Below are 9,176 nucleotides of genomic sequence, written 5' to 3' on the forward strand. Positions count from 1 at the left end.
ATTGAGTGCTATGCTGCGACATGGATGGATGGTGAAACTTCACAAAATTATAAAAAACAAAAGCTTAATCTATAAAACTTCGACACAGGCACAGCAGTACTATAATTATTAAAACATATAATAATCATGTTGTACTTCCCTCTAGGGTTAATGGCTGCTGTTGTAAATATCCCACTAAAGAGATTCGGGGGGGAGGGAACAAAAACGAATGAAAGAGTAATTTCCCCCATTTCCACCCATTTCATATAGGATGCTACTACCTCTGCTCTCTCTGTATAAATAATTATTGCGTGCTCACTCACCTTGAACACGTCCTTTCCCCACTCCAGTCACAACATTTATTGACAGTCGGGAGGTCACAGTTTTGTCTGGAGCACCGGTGATTATGTGCTGCTGCTACCACCTGTGAGTGCTTGGGCAAGCTGGGAGCGTCGCCGAGAAAGTGAAGGAGGGTGGGTGGAATAGTCAGGAGCCTAGAGGCCCAGGATGGTGAGGCCTGAAGAATGGCTACAGGCACACAGACTGGAATCCCAGAGGCCTGCCATGTGAGAGAGTGCGCGCAGGCCACCAAACACATTGCAGCATGTCTCCGTCTAATGAGGGGGCTTTCTCCCTTCTCCCTCCACCCGCTCCACTTGCATGCCCTCGACACTGCGGCAAATCAAGTCTTCGGTGCTGAGCGGACTACACCACAATACTTCAAGGCACCCAGAGAGATGACTGAGGCACCTACAGAGCTCTGGGACAAGTAATGGGCAGAACCCAATGAACACTGCGAAGTGACATGGGTGACACAGGAGTTTGAGCTCAGTTACACTGCACCATCTAAAAAGACCCATAATGAAGACATAGGCCAAAGTGGTCATTCCAGGTACCGTTCCACAGTGCACTTCAGGCAACAAGACAATCTGCCAAGACAGAAGACCACGTCATAGGGGTGAAGACAATCTGCTTGTGGCCCTGCACAGGAGGATAAGTGCAAAGGTAGTCCGATTTAACTGGGGGAACACCGACAGCTCGCATGGGGCATTGGAGTGCCTGCAGGCAGGCGTTGATGAAATAACCCAGCAAATAAACCACCCCAGAAGACCCACCTGAACATTACTTTTACCCACTGCACACCATGATGGGAGGAAAAGGTGTACGTTACGAGAGATGTTCCTAAGTAAAAGTAAGGGTGAGGGAGGGATGTCAATCAATCAATCAATCAATCAATCAAAGCATTTATGTAGCGCACTACTCACCCAGAGGGTCTCAAGGCGCTGGGGGAGGGGAGTCCGCTACTGCTTGAACAGCCAGGTCTTGAGTTGCTTCCTGAAGGCGAGGTGGTCCTGGGTCAGGCGGAGGTGGGTCGGGAGGGAGTTCCATGTCTTGGCGGCGAGGTAGGAGAAGGACCGTCCCCCTGTGGTGGCTCTTCGGATGCGGGGGACGGCGGCGAGGGCGTGGCCGGTCGATCGAAGCTGGCGTTTGGGAGCGTAGAAGTTGAGGCGGCTGTTGAGGTATCCTGGGCCTTGGTTGTGTAGGGCTTTGTGTGCGTGGGTGAGGAGTCGGAAGGTGATTCTCTTGTTGACCGGGAGCCAGTGCAGGTCTCTCAGGTGTCCGGAGATGTGGCTGCGACGAGGGATGTCCAGGATGAGTCGTGCTGATGGGTTCTGGATCCGCTGGAGTCTCTTCTGGAGTTTGGCGGTGGTTCCGGCGTAGAGGGAGTTGCCGTAGTCCAGACGGCTGGTGACGAGGGCCTGGGTGACCGCCTTCCTGGTCTCGGTGGGGATCCACCGGAAGATCTTACGTAGCATGCGCAGGATGTTGAAGCACGACGAGGAGATGGCGTTGATTTGTCTGGTCATGGAGAGGGAGGAGTCCAGGATGAAGCCCAGGTTGCGTGCGTGGTCTGTTGGTTTGGGTGCGCTGCCTAGGGCGGGGGCCCACCAGGAGTCGTCCCAGGCGGAGGGTGAGGATCCCAGGATGAGGACTTCCGTCTTGTCCGAGTTCAGTTTCAGGCGGCTCTTCTTCATCCATTCGGCTACCTCTTTCATCCCTTCGTGAAGGTTGGCTCTGGCGGTGGCGGGGTCGTTGGTGAGGGAGAGAATCAGCTGGGTGTCGTCGGCGTAGGAGATGATGTTGAGGTTATGCTGGCACGTGATGTCTGCGAGGGGGCTCATGTAGACGTTGAAGAGGGTTGGACTGAGCGAGGAGCCTTGAGGAACGTCGCAGATGACTTCGGTGGCTTCAGATCTGAACGGGGGAGGCGGACTCTCTGTGTCCTTCCGGCGAGGAAGGAGATGATCCACTCCAGTGCCTTCTCTTGGATTCCGACGTTGCTGAGTCGCTGCACTAGTGTACGGTGGCAGACAGTGTCGAAGGCCGCGGAGAGGTCTAGGAGGATGAGGGCTACTGTTTCTCCGTTGTCACGCAGTGCTCGGATGTCATCGGTGACTGCGATCAGGGCGGTCTCGGTGCTGTGGTTGGCCCGGAAGCCAGACTGCGAGAGGTCGAGGGATCCGTTTGTCTTGAGGAAGGCGGCCATCTGCTTGTTGACGGTCTTCTCGATGACTTTTGCAGGAAACAGGAGCAGCGAGATGGGGCGGTAGTTCTTGAGGTCGGTGGGGTCGGCTGATGGCTTCTTTAGTAGAGCGCTGAGTTCGGCGTGCTTCCAGCTCTCCGGGAAGGTAGCGGTGTCGAAGGAGGTGTTGATGATGTCCCGCAGGTGGGGTGCGATGACAGCGTCGGCCTTGTTGAAGACGTGGTGAGGGCAGGGGTCGGTAGGAGATCCGGAGTTGATGGAGTTCATCGTGCTGACGGTGTCTTCGGTGCTGATCGGGGTCCAGGCGCGGAGGGTGGTGGTGGTGGGGGGCGGTGGTTCGGTCGTGGCATGCGTCGGTTGAGTGCTGAAGCTGTTGTGTATGTCCGCGATCTTGTTGTGGAAGTAGGAGGCGAGGGAGTTGCAGAGGTCTTGCGAAGGGGTGATGTCGTTGTTTCCGGCGTTGGGGTTGGAGAGCTCTTTAACGATGTTGAAGAGTTCCTTGCTGTTGTGTGCGTTGTTGTCCAGTCGTTCCTTGAATGCGGTTTTCTTGGTGGCGTGGATGAGTTGGTGGTGTTTTCGGGTGGCGAGCTTGAGGGCAGTCATGTTGTCCGGTGTTGGGTCTCTGCGCCATGTTCTCTCGAGGGCTCGGCAGTTCTTCTTGGAGCTCTTGAGTTCGTCGGTGAACCATGGGGCTTTCTTGTAATTAGTAAATGCTCACAGAGTGACTCACAGTATCCGGCTACCGGCTTTGATGTCCCCAGTTTCTTCAGCCCGTCCAAAGGCAGCAGGTCGGCTGAGTCATTGTAATTGTGCATGAACTGCACCGACTTCTTTATCCTCCTCCTCTGTTGCTACTTGCTCCCTGATCTCGGCCTCCTTCCTCCCTGAGCCCGACAGCATGCCCGACTGCCCGAGTAGAACATCTGGGTGGCAGACCCCAGGGGGGCATACACTTACAGCGCTCTCTCATCCATTCTCTAAGCTTTCCTTAACAGCTCCCGCGACCCGCCTTCATTATAAAGCAGGAGACTAGGTCGGAATCGGATCTCACCCAGCTGGCAGCTCTACCGTTACGTGCTACTCAGAGAGTTTAGGCGGGGCCGCGGGGAGTACAGTTTGGCTTTGTTTTTTTTTTAGTTGTTAACTTCAGTGCCACATCGGGGCTTGTCGTGCCCTGTCGCTCATCCTGGTGGTGGCATCCTCAGACTGTTCTGGTGGTCTTGCAGGGCAGCTTTCATGAGCTGCTCACTGACTGACACTCGCAGGCGCATCAATCTTCCGGGCATCGCTGACGCTGTGGGACACCCAGCGCTGGAGATGCGGCTGCAGCGCTCCTCGTGCCCGTGGTGGGCCTAGTTTAAATTCTAGGACTCGCGCGCGGCGGTAACTCAGCCAATCCTGGCGCAGCATAACATCGCCACTGCGCCAGGATTGGTTAAAGAGCAGGGCTTATACTGCCCATAATGAGACCCGGCTCCCCCGGGGCTACTGCGTGTGTGCGCATGCGTGGGCAAGTAAAAAAAAATGACTTGTCCTACATGCGCACACACTGCTGCCCTCCGTGACACGCTGCTATCTGCCAGCCTGCCACTCACTGCCACAGGCCCGCCCCCCACCCTTCCGCGATCGCGATGAGGTCACTACAGTTAGTGACTCACACTCCGAAAAGAAATCATTATGACTGTCGGCGCTGGCCGCGCTGCGCTCTTAATTCTAATTTTTGGCTTGCCCTGCGCAGTGTCAGTGACGTGACGGTCGTCCATGGGCCATGGCTAGTGGGGCAACGCCCCAACGCCCCCAATGGACGAACCGCCACTGCACAACAGTTTTACTTGCTCTCCATGTTGAACTCTTCAAACCTCTTGGGTAGCATAATCCTTCTGCCTCTTCGAGTCTGCACGACTTGCTGGGTAAGCGTGGGCGACAGTCTCGACTCTACCGGGCTGGGCCCAGTCTCATTACTTTCGCCCTTTCCTTCTCGGTCCTCTTCTTTCTCCCTTCCCACAGGTGTCCAGGGTCCTGGCACTTCCTCGCTCTCTCTCATCCGCGGTGATATTCTTTGGGTGGTTATTTCCCCGCTGCCCACCGGGCTCCGGGTTGGACTTTCTGGGTGTGGTGTATTTCCCTGTTTCTCCTGCACTACGTCCCAGTTCTCCACTCGATTGCATTTCGCCATGCGGTCTTGCGACCAGACCTTTCCGTCGCTGAGTTACGCAGACCTGGAGTACGATTCTACAACTTGGAGGGGGGGGTCAATTTGCTGTCCCCTTTCTTCCTTTGGATGGGCTGTTTTACTCTCAACCATTTCCCCTTTTCCAGGCTGGCCTCTTGGGTGTTGCGTCTTTTATTGTACTGTTCAGTATATATTTGCTGGGCTTTCTCCATGTTCTTGCGGACCACCGCCGGTGACCAGTGACTCTGTACGGTGAGGCGCTTCCATGCGACATTGTCTTTGGTGAATGGTTCACGCCCTCAAAGTATCCTGAACGGGCTGTATCCCGTAGCTGTCGGTGTTATGCGGTATGCCCATATCAGTCTTTTAAGCTCCCTCTCCCAGTCTTTCCCTTGACTGATGGCTGCTTGGATGGAGCCCATGATCACCCGGTTAAATCTCTCCGCCAGCCCATTGCAGGCCGGGTGATAAACAGGAGTGTGTCTGACTGCAATGCCATTACGTTCCATGAACATAGCCCATCTCTTTGATGCAAATTGGGGTCCATTGTCGCTTAGAATCCCCTTGGGAATTCCTTCCCTTATGAAGACGTCAGTGAGGAACGTTAGTACCGTCTCCGTTTCAGTGTCTTCCGTTTATTTCAGGCCATTTCGAGTATTGGTCTATTAGCACCGTGATGTACTTCTGTGTCCCTTGAAAGTCCAGGACGGGCCCTAGGATGTCAATGGCTAACTCCTCCCATGGATTTTCCAGGTATTCATGTTTTCCGAGGGGAGGGCGTAATAGCCTCTGTGTCTTGTCAGCACTGCTGCAATGTTCGCATGCCCTGACATATCTCTCAATCTGTTTGTCCATTCCCAGCCACCAATAGTCTTCCTTCAACCTCCATTTTGTTTTGACGATGCCTTGGTGCCCTTCGTGTCCTATGTCCAGGAGTCGTTCAGTCAGGGCTTTAGGTGGTATCACTTTGTCACTTCTCAAGAGGAAGCAGGGGTTGTCCCCAATCGACAATTCCTCCCGAACTTCCCAATGCTGCTTCAATTCTTCGTCTAACATCCGTTTGTCTGGCCAACCCGCCGCCACATACGACTTCACTGCGTTGAGCTTTTCGTCCTTGGTATACTCTGCTTCCCACTCCTGGATGCATATGGCCCTTTCTGGGTCGGCGGTTGTCGTAATTACGAAATATTCCCACTCATTTCTAAATTGTGCTTCTGCACTTTCCTTTGCCGCTGCACGACTCAAAAAGTCAGCTACTTTATTTTTGTGCTCAGGCAGGTACTCCACATCATATACATAGTCAAGTATTCTTTAGGTCATCTTCGCAATCCTTGGGGTTGCGCGCTCTTGGCCGCTTGACGTAAGTACTTTTATCAGCGGTTTGTGGTCGGTTCGCAACGTGACCCTTCCTCCCCATAGGAACTGCCGGAATCTCTCCATTGCCCATACGGCCGCCAGCATCTCCTTCTCGACTACACTGTACTTTTGTTCGTTGGGAGCCAATGCTCGCAACGCAAAACTAATCGTCGTGGTTGTGCTTTCTTTAGACTGTTGCGTGAGCACGGCACCCAACCCATGATCACTGGCATCTGTGGTCAGTATGGTGGTAGCCTCCTGGTCGAATCCGTGTATGGGTACTGCTTCACTGATGCTCCGTTTCATCTCCTCAAACTCTCTTTGTTTGTCTTCAGCCCATCGGAATGCAGTCTTGTCCTTCAGTATTTGTCGCATATGGTGTGTTTTAGACATGAAGTGTGGTACAAACTTTCCGTAGAACTCTGCCATACCTAAGAAGGTTCTTATGTCCTCTTTACATTCCGGGGTGGGGGCATCTCTCATGGCACTCACATTCGCTGCCTTGGGTTCAATGCCCCTATCGCTTATCTCGTGCCCCAAATATGTGACTTTGTCCACGCCGAACTTACATTTCTCCCACTTGGCAGTGAGGCCATTTTGCATCAAGGTGGTGAGCACTTCTCTTAACTTCTTATCATGGTCCTCTCCCGATGTTTCCATTACCAAGATGTCATCTTGGAAATACTGGATGCCATCCATTTGGTGTAAAAGTCGATACATCAATTTTTGAAACACTGCCGCTGCGGAGGCCAGGCCGAACGGCATCCTCAAGAATTTGTAACACCCGAAGGGCGTGATGAATGATGTTAAGTGGTTGCAAGATCGGTGTAGCTCGATCTGGTGGTAGGCTGAAGAGAGGTCAATTGTGGAGAACCATTTCGCTCCTTTGGTCTTAGCCAGCATCTCGTTTATTTTTGGGAGAGGGAATTTGTCCACCACTATGCATTTGTTGAGCTCGCGGAGGTCTACACATAACCTCACCTTCTCGTTCGGCTTCTGCGCCACCACCAACAGCACCAACCACACCGCGCTGTCGATCGCTTCTATCACACCGTTCTGTTCCAACCTCTGCAGTTCCTCTTGTACGGCTATTCTGATTATGAATGGAATGTTTCGCACTTTGTGACATTTGGGTTGTGCTCCTTCTTTCAGGCAAATCTTGTGCGTGAACTTCGTCAGGCGACCAATGGTGCTTTTGAATACTCCTGGGAATTCCTCCTTCCAGCTTTCCGCCTCAAGCTTTCCCGCTTCTTCCGTGACAAGTACTTGCGTGCGCCCTCCTGGGGTTAGCTATATTCCGAGGGCTCCTTGATCCTTCCAGCCCAACACGGATGGCCCCTTCTCAGCCACATATAATTTTCCTCCGGTCGATCTGTCCTTGAAGGTAAATGTTAAGGGACAATACCCCACCATGGGAATGGGGTCCCCTGTGTACGTTACGGGGTGAATATCTGACGGCAAGAGCTGACGTCCGATTCTGGGAGCGAAATCTTTCTCCCATACGCTCCTCTGGATGATCGTATACGGTGATCCTGAGTCTGCTATCATAGTCGTCCGCACCCCGCCTATTTCCATCTCACATTTTGGTTTCCTGTCCGTGGCGCTATCGACATCCAATATCTGATCATCTATCATCAGAATCTCATCACCTTCGCTTTCGTCCGCATCTTCATTCCCCTGGTTCGCTTCTTGCGCCACGTACTTGACCTCGTTTCCTGATCGTTTTCTCCTGCACACTTTCTCGTAGTGCCCTATGAGATTACAGAACGTGCACTTTGCTCCAAACGACGGGCACCCTCTGTCATTTGCTGCGTGCGTGGTACTCCCACACCTGTAACATGAGTTCTTGCTCCCATTCCTTTGTCCTTGGTTCTTGTACACCTTCTGGTTCTGTCTTTTGTACGTGCGTGCTCCTTGGTGTCCTACTTGCTGCTTGGCCTCTGTGCCTCTCTTGTCTACCACTCTGCACACTGCTGTATTTTGACTGTTTTCTAGTTTTGCCGCTTCCGCCCACCTTTTGGACATCTCCGCTTTTTTCACTAAGGCTACTACTACTTTCAGGGGTGCGTCGCCGTTTACCCATAGTTTCTCTTGGATAGACGTGATAACGGTGTGCATGATTATTTGGTCGCGGATCAATTCTTCTTGCAGGGCTCCGAATTTACATGTGATAGCTAATTTCTGTAATGCCGCCACGTAATCGTCCACTGTCTCTCCTCTGGCTTGTTTTCTTTGAAAGAAATTGTACCTATCGATGGCTGTGCAGACTACGGGCCTGTAATGGGCATCCAGGTCTTCCAACGCGTGCTGGAAAACGTTTGTGTCGGTGGCCTGCCGCTCTGGTTTGACTAAGTTCATGTATACTCTCTGGCCCGCCGGGACTAAGTTGTGCAGCAATATCTTCTTGCGTCGTGCTTCCGTATATTAATTTTCGCCCTCCTCCTCCAATGCAGAAAAGTAGTTTAGGAAGTACTGCTTCCAGTCCTACCAGGGCATCTCTGGTTCTCCCATCTTCGCTAAGAATGGCACAGGGTTCGTTAACGCCGATGTTTGGGCACACATGGTCGGGCCTTTGGCGTTGCTGACTCCTTCACCGTCACTCACTACTGCGGTGGGGGTGCCTGGTACCACTTCGTTTGGTTCTGTGTCCCCTGGTTGGGTCTGCTCTCCCTCCTGCGCCTGGCTTCCGCTTTGGGGCTCCAGCGCAGCCTCCCAGGTTCGGCTCTGAGCCCACGTGCACTTGCAGTGCTTGTACCCGCGCCTGCTGCTTGTCTCTGCTCCCTCGCGCCTGCTGAGCTGTTGTCCGTACCTCCTTATGCTGCCCCTTATCTATGCCACGCTCCTGAGTGCCACTGTAGGTGCCTGGTGATGTCCTTGGTCAGTGCTGCCTTCGTGGGTTCAAGTTGTGGGCAGATCCGTCACCTCGTCGCCATTATAATGTCGCTGCACTATACATTTCCATTAGAATAATGCCAGGACACTTATTAGTGGCTATATGGGGTTTTATTCAGTTTTTAACATATTTTACTTTCTGTACCGCAGGAGCGCCGGATCGGGCTGTTTGCGTTCCCGCGATCGGCGCGCCAATGCAAAACATGGCCGCAGCCGGAAATCCGCCCCACG

Source organism: Lissotriton vulgaris, chromosome 11 (assembly GCF_964263255.1).
Source record: "Lissotriton vulgaris chromosome 11, aLisVul1.2, whole genome shotgun sequence".
Taxonomy (NCBI): domain Eukaryota; kingdom Metazoa; phylum Chordata; class Amphibia; order Caudata; family Salamandridae; genus Lissotriton; species Lissotriton vulgaris.